This window comes from Pinus tabuliformis, chromosome 7 (genome assembly GCF_031772625.1).
Source record: "Pinus tabuliformis cultivar Carrire ecotype Pingquan chromosome 7, CPIR1, whole genome shotgun sequence".
Lineage (NCBI taxonomy): Eukaryota > Viridiplantae > Streptophyta > Pinopsida > Pinales > Pinaceae > Pinus > Pinus tabuliformis.
Genome location: NC_142293.1, coordinates 1,705,642,507 through 1,705,651,238, shown reverse-complemented (window position 1 = coordinate 1,705,651,238; position 8,732 = coordinate 1,705,642,507). Strand labels below are relative to the sequence as shown.

The following is an 8,732-nucleotide window of genomic DNA, read 5'->3' as shown; positions in this document are numbered from 1 at the left end:
CCTTTTTTTTTCTTCACTCGTTTGAACAGGTGAAAATTTTCTTGAGGGAATGAATTGAAATTCTCCTTCTCGTGCCTATTTATAGTTCATTCAAGGTCTAGATTGGGCTGACTTGTCCACTAACTAGACTGGCTTGTGCAACTGGTAGAATGTATAGTTAATATTCAAAAAATCGCTTCTCCTCAACTGTGAGGAGTTAGGAGTGCCATATATCGTTGGAAATGACACAAAATAAGATTTCCAACCATATATGTTATGCTTCCAATTGAGCTGGTTAAATGGAGTAAAATTGTATTCAAAGATAGAGTACCCAAATGGGGCATCAAAAATCCAAAAAATATATTTGAAAATCATTTCTCCTCAACCGTTAGGATTTAGAGGGACCGTCATAAACCGTTGGAAAGTTCTCACAATAATATTTCCATCCATATGTGTTATGCTTCCATTCGAGCTAGGTAAATGGAGTAAAAATACATTCAAAGATAGGGTATCCAAATGTGGCATCAAAAATCCAAAACAATAATTCAAAATGTGCTATTTGAATATGTAACTTTCTCTTTCATTTGGATAGCCTTTGACATCAATGATAGCTTAGTTCCACGATATATGTTGGAATCTCATTCTATCTATGTAAGAATCTATTCATTACTTGAATTTTTAACAAGCTTGTTACAAAGGATATGTTTATCATAGATTTAAATAATTTCTTTAAGGAAATTCAATTCCTTATGAAGTTTGTAAAAATCCCTCCCAAATTAAACTAGATTGGTTATAGAGTAAAATTAAATCTTCTTCACATAGGTGAGAGAAATTATATTATTTATGAATTTTCCATTGACAAATGTATTCATAGTGGGAAAATTTAGATTTTACCGGAACACAATAAAATCGTTCGTAATTAGGGAAATGGATAAAGTTTTACAGTGTACACATTATAATTCTTTTCAGTGCCTCAGGAAGCCATGGACACCTTTATAATCCATAGGCACTTTGACTTTTCCATTGGTAATTAAAGTTATCCAAAGTTTGGGTGCACCCATGAATACTACTATGTGATGGCTATTTTAGGATTTCTACCTTGTTTGCAGTGGGACGTAAATGATATAGGCGTTAAAAGATCCAATGGAGTTGCAAAAGGATTTGTAACTAATCTACGAATAACATAGAAATCATAGTTGCTATAGGTAGTTTGGACTTCAAAAATTTTAAAAGTTTCATTCACCTTCAACATTTAGGTTTCAGTAAAAGACAACAAAGCAATGTACATATTCAAGTCTTTGAATATGGCAAAAGTCAAACAAATTTTTGAAGTCCCACGATGGATAGACACTACAAATTTATTTCCTAATGTCTATATTAGTTGATGTATAATCCTTTAATCTATTTTAAGGACCACACTAGTATGAAAGTGCTAGCATCCATACATAAGTGATTATTTGAGTCTTGGTGCTTGAACCGCTCTTCTTCCAAAGCCAAGTGGGTCATTTACTCCCACATTGGCTAAAACATGTTCACAAAATGTAGAAAGTTTCTATTAACAAGCTCTATTAAACAAAGTGTATAGACATCTATCTCCATCTTTCCTGTTCTTTTGATATGATCACTTTGCCTTCTCTTGATGTCACTGATCACTTGATGCCTACTTTTATAAAGCTATATAAATATTGTTTTATCACAAATTATGTGATATATACATGATACCGAGTGAAATTTGAGAGAACCTACAAATTACCAAGGGTGATTATGTAAATTTACTTGTCACTACGGTGTATTGCTTGAGAGCCAACACTAGAGAATTTGGAAGCCAACATTATATTGTATTGTTTGGAAGTTGATGCTTGAGAGTGTGGGAGCCAACATTGGACTCTTGGACCATCACTTTGTACCACAAAATTGTACAATTACACAAGGTTGGTATCATTTCAATTTCAATTTTCTTGGTTAATATCTCTTTTATTTTTCAAAATTTTATTGGTTTCTTCTTTGCTCCATTGTGATAGTTTTTTTAATCTAATTTTTTTGGTTTTCATGCTTTGGCCTTCTTGATTACTTATTTAGAACATAGTTGCTCAAAAGGATTTCTTAGAGCCTCATGAGAATTCTTCTTTCTATGGTAGAGGAGTAATGATCTTCTTGATTTTTTCTCAAGAACTTAGATACTCAAGAGGAAGTTGACACTTTTCTTTCCATGGTAGAGGGAATTATGGTCTTCCTGATTATTCTCAAGACTCGTGGTTGCTCGAAAGTTAGTCTTGGAACCTTGCTTGTTTTTATTTCCATAGTAGAGGGAACAATGGTCAGATTCTTGATCACTTCTCAAGCAATGAGAATTTAGTTGCATAGATGGAAGTATCAAAACCTTATGGGCACTCTTATTTTCATAGTAGAGGGATCAAAGAAATGTGTATGCCATGTTAAGCGACGAAGAGCATGAAAAGAGTTGAGTCATTAATTGTGAATTAATGTTGTCCAATACATTATTAAGAGATAGTATTTTCAATATATATTAGAAAAATTCTAAAAAAAATTATGGATATGTTAGTTGTACAAAAACTTAAGAATTGATGTTTCATGTATCATATATCCATTTCATGTTTCTCATTTTTGGCAATCTTGTCTCCTTACTTGATTGTCAAGGATACACAAGCTTTGTTTCCACTCCAAAACTTATGCATGTTAGTGGCGATATGGAGTTGGAAGATGTGACGTTCCCTCTTGCAAACACTCATAACGCAAGTGCTCTTGTAAGATAGCTAAGTTAGGGACCTAAGTGTACCCAAAAGCATGTGGAAGCAACAAGAATGGGTACAAAAACCCGTAATGATGAACAACTTAAGGTTATAAAAACAACATACTCTATGAAATACTCCTTGAGAATAAGGATTGTAGCTTCATATAAAATTGATTATATATAGGTAGAAAATGACAACCATGAAGAATAAGAGGTTTGGATAAAAAAATTCCAAGGACAGTTGAGAAGACAAAAGAAATCAAGGAATACACATTGTAGAATTTGGCTTAAGGAGTTAAGGATAGAAGAGGACCATTGCATAAAAGATTTAAAAACACCCAAAAACCATATTAGTGAATGCTAAAGCAAGGGGAAATTGAAGAAACATGCCAATAAGAAACAGCAATACTACATAGAAAACCTCATGGCAACAAGTAGGTAATCAAAATTCAATACTATTCGATGCTAAACACATATATTTAAAGATATATTTATTAAAAAACATAAAACAATAAAAAAATATTGTATATGATGAAGGTAGATATCACATTTTTTATAAATCAAATTGGAAAACAAAAGGAAGAAGAGCTATTTTTGAGATAAAATTCTTTATTGTTAACAACAACAATAACAAAAAAAAATTCCATAAACATTTTATAAAAAATAATTCTTTACCATAAGCCTAACAATTATTGGCCATTATTATTGGTCATTTTCCAATTTCAACCAATACAGTGTACAGCAATTCAAACTTCATAAAGTACAAATCAAATCAACGTGGTCAACTATGAGTTATTATATAAATAAAAAATTTGAGAGGATCATGTTCAGTGTTTTGATATGGAAAGAGCTTTTATGTTTAGTGCTTTGAAATAGAATGAATTTGGAAATTGGACAGCGAGCAAAAGGGATTTATATTATCCAAATATACAGACAGCAGAAAACATTGGGAGTGAAGCTGTGCTCCCACCTTGAGAGAAATAAAATATGGGAGATGGGCATTACAGTAAGGAAAAACTGCTCCAAGCAAGCTTGATGATATCATCTACTAAACCAAAATACATATTTTTTAATTCGCTTATTTAGACATATTTTCCATTGGTAGACTCTTAAGTTATTTCTTCCTTCCCTTTTTGTTATGCATTCTCCCATGTTTCCATTCCAACCAGTTAAGCAACAAATCCAGGGTGAGATTTATGGTCATAACCTGCAACTCAAAGCTTCCCACACATTGGTTAATGAACATGACTTCACTGTGGCCTCCTTTCCTTCTTCAACACGATCCTTAAAGCCAATACTTATGGCCACCTTAATGCCTTCCATGACCAAAACCAATAATCCTGCAACATCCTTTTCCCACGCTATAATGTATTCATTTGAAAAAGTCCCATGATCTTCTTCATCACTTAGTGAAACCTCAACAAGTCTCATGATCTTCTTCACCACTTAGTGAAACCTCAACAATCATAGGTGTGTCTCCCACAAACTTAAGATGGATAACTCTTCTCTTCCTGATCTCACCCTGAGACATCTTAATTGCTGTGAGCTAATCTCTATTAAACAATTTTCCAAAGTCTTCAACCAATTAAATGAAAAGATAAGAGAAGAGAAAGCTGCCCTGTCTCAACCACTAAAATGGTGTAAAGTTAACGAAAAAGTAAGAGAAAAAAGGACTGCCTTGTCTCAACCACTAAAATGGTATTCAGAATGGATTTGGAATACTAATATGCAAAGCTAGGAGCCAAGGAAAAACAGTTACTCATTGTATCCATTCTTCTGTCAAACCAATCATTTCCAAAACTCTCACTAAAAATCATAATTCGGAGAGGCATATAAGCCTTGGACATGTCAAAATGGCTCCTTAAACTCTCACTAGGAGCCATAGTTTATCTAGGCATATAAGCCTGGGACATGTCCAATGTTAGGTGTATATTGCCCTCTAGCTTTATATTCCCTGTCTGAAAGCCCCCTTACTCTGGGAGACCAAATAATTGAACTTTTAGCTACCACTGTAGCAGTTTTGTTAAAAGTACTCCCAAAGTGATCAAACTGAAATTGTCTATCGATAAAGCTTCCTTTTTCTCTGGGAATAACGAGCAACAGATAAGTCATCTCTAAAGATCCAATGCATCCTGTGAACTAGAGTTGAAAGATCTTGGTCAGAGCCAAATTTTGAAAAAGCTTAGAAGGGAGAGCCAGGTCAGAAAGCGCTTCATTTCCAAAATCTCTCAACTCTGCTGACAATGACAAAGGTTAAAAGCTCTCATATAAATCTGAGCAAAATATAGAAGTTGCAACGAGTTCATAAATTTGACCTGCACTCTACTCATCAAATATACAAGTTACAATCAGTATATATATACAAGTTATAATGGGTATGTAAATTTAACTTCCAGTCCTATCTATCAAGCAATTTTTTATAATGATAATGTTTTCTTCTTAAAATTGCCATTTATATTACATTTTTTTTTTTAATAATGGTAATACTTTCTTATTAAAACTGCCATTTATATTACATTTTATATTTATTTTTTATCATGATTTGAATATTATCTTTGTTTTTGTTAATTTTTATTACAATTTAGTTCAAATAACAAAAACATGATAATACTTATTTGATTAACCATCGGAAATATTCACTATTGCAATTTTATATCAAGCTATTTCAATTTGAAAAGAACTTTGGGCCATTGCATGCAAGCACCTAACAGTATTCTTAATTTTTTTTCCTAACATTCAGTTTTCAGCTTTTGGGGTTGCTTTTTCTGGCACAACCAAAAACTCACTATAGTCATAGCCCATAACTGTAATAGAAAATAGAATTTATAACCTTATAGTCATAGCCCATGACCGCAATAGAAAATAGAATTTATAACCCTATAGTCATAGCCCATGACTGTAATAAAAAATAGAATTTATAACCCTATAGTCATAGCCCATAACTGTACCTTATAGTCATAGCCCATGACTGTAATAGAAAATAGAATTTATAACCCTATAGTCATAGCCCATGACTCTAATAGAAAATAGAATTTATAACCCTATAATCATAGCCCATGACTGTAATAGAAAATATAATTTATAACCCTAGACCTTGATCTTTTCTTCCCTCTCACACTTCAACATACAGGCTGTGGAATTGCATCATCATGGCTGAAAATAAGAAAACCAAACTACTAGCAAACTTTTGCATCTGATCAAAGTATAATTAAGTGAAGTTAAACCAGAAAATCATGTTCCTGATTTGATGAATAAAGGGTGGCTGAAAATAAAAAGACCAAACCACACACAATATTCATATAACCATATAATCCTAGATGTATAAAGGGTGGCTGAAAATAAAAAGACCAAACCACACATAAACTTCATATAAGCATAGACCTTGATCTTTCGTTCCCTCTCACACTTCAACATACAGGCTGTGGATTGCATCATCATGGCTGAAATAAGAAGACCAAACTACTTCCATACTTTTGCATCTTCATATAACCCTACTATACCTTGATGAATAAAGTGTGGCCGAAAATAAAAAGACCAAACCACACACAAACTTCATATAACCCTAGACCTTGATCTTTCCTTCCCTCTCACACTTCAACATACAGGCTGTGGATTGCATTAGCATGGCTGAAAAAAGAAGACCAAACTACTTACAAACTTTTGCATCTGATCAACATACAGGCTGTGGATTGCATTAACATGGCTGAAAATAAGAAGACCAAACTACTTACAAACTTTTGCATCTGATCAAAATATAAGCAATTGAAGTTTAACCAGAAAATCAAGTTACTGATTTGATCAGCATTAACGTGTAACCCTAGACCTTGATCTTTCCTTCCCTCTCAAACTTCAACATACAGGCTGTGGATTGCATCATCATAGCCGAAAATAAGAAAGACCAAACTACTTACAAACTTTTGCATCTGATCAAAGCTTCTAACCAGAAAATCAAGTTACTGATTTGATTAGCATTAACGTTTACATCTTAAAATTGTTCGAACTCAACAGTAACCCTAGACCTTGATCTATCCTTCCCTCTCAAACTTCAACATACAGGCTGTGGATTGCATCATCATAGCCGAAGTAACCCTAGACCTTGATCTATCCTTCCCTCTCAAACTTCAACATACAGGCTGTGGATTGCATCATCATAGCCGAAAATAAGAAAGACCAAACTACTTACAAACTTTTGCATCTGATCAAAGCTTCTAACCAGAAAATCAAGTTACTGATTTGATCAGCATTAACGTTTACATCTTAAAATTGTTCGAACTCAACAGTTAAAAGTTGAATAAAGAATAATTGCATAACTTACGCTCCCATTGGTCATTGGCCTATGCAGGTCTCGAACCTGCGACCTTCGCGTTATTAGCACGACGCTCTAACCAACTGAGCTAATAGGCCAGTTGATATAAAATGCAGTTCCACTGATAGATTAACAAACTCGTTTAGATCACATCAACAAGCGCGATTTCAATGGCAAAATATCATCGCTACGAAGAACGAAATAACAGGCTCGAGTAACTAAACATAAATTAATGATTAAATTCACATTAATCATGTTTTCATAGTTATTATGGTTTTTTTTTTGGGTTTTACGGAAGATCAAACAAAAAAATTTAATCATTTAGATTATTATTGAAAGAAATTTTATTTAATTGAGAGATAGTATGGAAGAAAAAAATATTTTGATCATTTAGAAATTATATAAAATAAAGAAATAGGATTAATAATTGTGTGAAATGGCGCTCTCCAACATAATATGAATAGAAATGTGTAATGCAATCTAAACATTTCTTGTCAAATATTTTGACTCAATCACATGATGTAAATAAATAAATTAATTAATTAAAAATAAATAATTATTGCATTGAAATGTCCACAGAGGTTTGGTCTCGTGGCCAACAGACGATCTATTAAGTCATGTGTCGTTGTGCAAGTCACGAGTTCGAGTCTCGTCTTACAAGCCGTAATTATAGTGGCATGAGATTCGATCCTGTGTAACGCGAGTACGATAACCATCGTTGCCGATTCCGCTAGTCAAAAAAAAAAAATTATTGCACTGAAATGATTGTAATATAATGTAAACATTTGAACTGTTGAAAAAATAAAAAAATAAAAATAAATAATAAAAAAAAAAATTATCATGGTGCACTGTTAAAGTCCCACTAGCACAACCAATTGAGGATGGGTTCTTTAGCAAGGCAACAGACGTCTATTAAGTCTTCCGTGTCGATTGTGAAGCTCAAACGTATTTCTATTTGATGGAGTACTTACGATCTGCCACTGATGAGTACCCTGATCTTGCTGGGCTGATCTGCTGCAGTTCTCTCGTTACTGAGCCGAGAGTATGCCTGGATACTCAATCCAGGCAGAAGCATACCGGTGAGAGACTTCAAAACAAGTAAGGCTCAATAGTTCCGAATTACAAGCAGTATGGATACCACCAGCACTCGTTGCCGATTCCCACTCACAGTCCCCACAATCGAAAAAAGATTACGCATCTGCTCACCGCCTTTATGAAATGCCTGCTTTGTCAATATCTACCTTTAATTGAATCAGATCCTCACCATACCGAATTGAATTAGTTATGACAGTTGGTAAATAATTTAAAAACCATGATGATTTTAAAATTTACAATTTACTTTATATAAAATGTCAAGTTTAATCATAAGGTATATATGGTTTAGTTTATTAGTACACATTTTGTTATATATGTAACATATGAATAACCTCAACTATATTCTTACTGAGTGTGTATTCTTCCATTTACGAGAATTAGGCATTTAATTTACACCTTTGATAATTAATTCACAAATTTAGACATTCTCCATGAATAGTCGATATATAGTCGATGTGTATATATATTTATATATACTAGTGCAATGTATATGATGCATGCATATGTAGCTACCATATGCAGGCCTCACATGCATGCTAATATTAATATGGCTCGTGATTTGAGATGGGTTGTTACAAATCCAATGAGCTTAGGGCTGTT

General features: G+C 33.3%; 1 non-coding gene across 1 annotated transcript; it reads right to left on the bottom strand.

The window, feature by feature from the left end:
- Positions 1–7,061: 7,061 nt before the first annotated feature.
- On the bottom strand, positions 7,062–7,135 carry TRNAI-AAU (transfer RNA isoleucine (anticodon AAU)). Its single transcript has one exon. It is a non-coding gene; the product is annotated as a tRNA-Ile (tRNA).
- Positions 7,136–8,732: the final 1,597 nt, after the last annotated feature.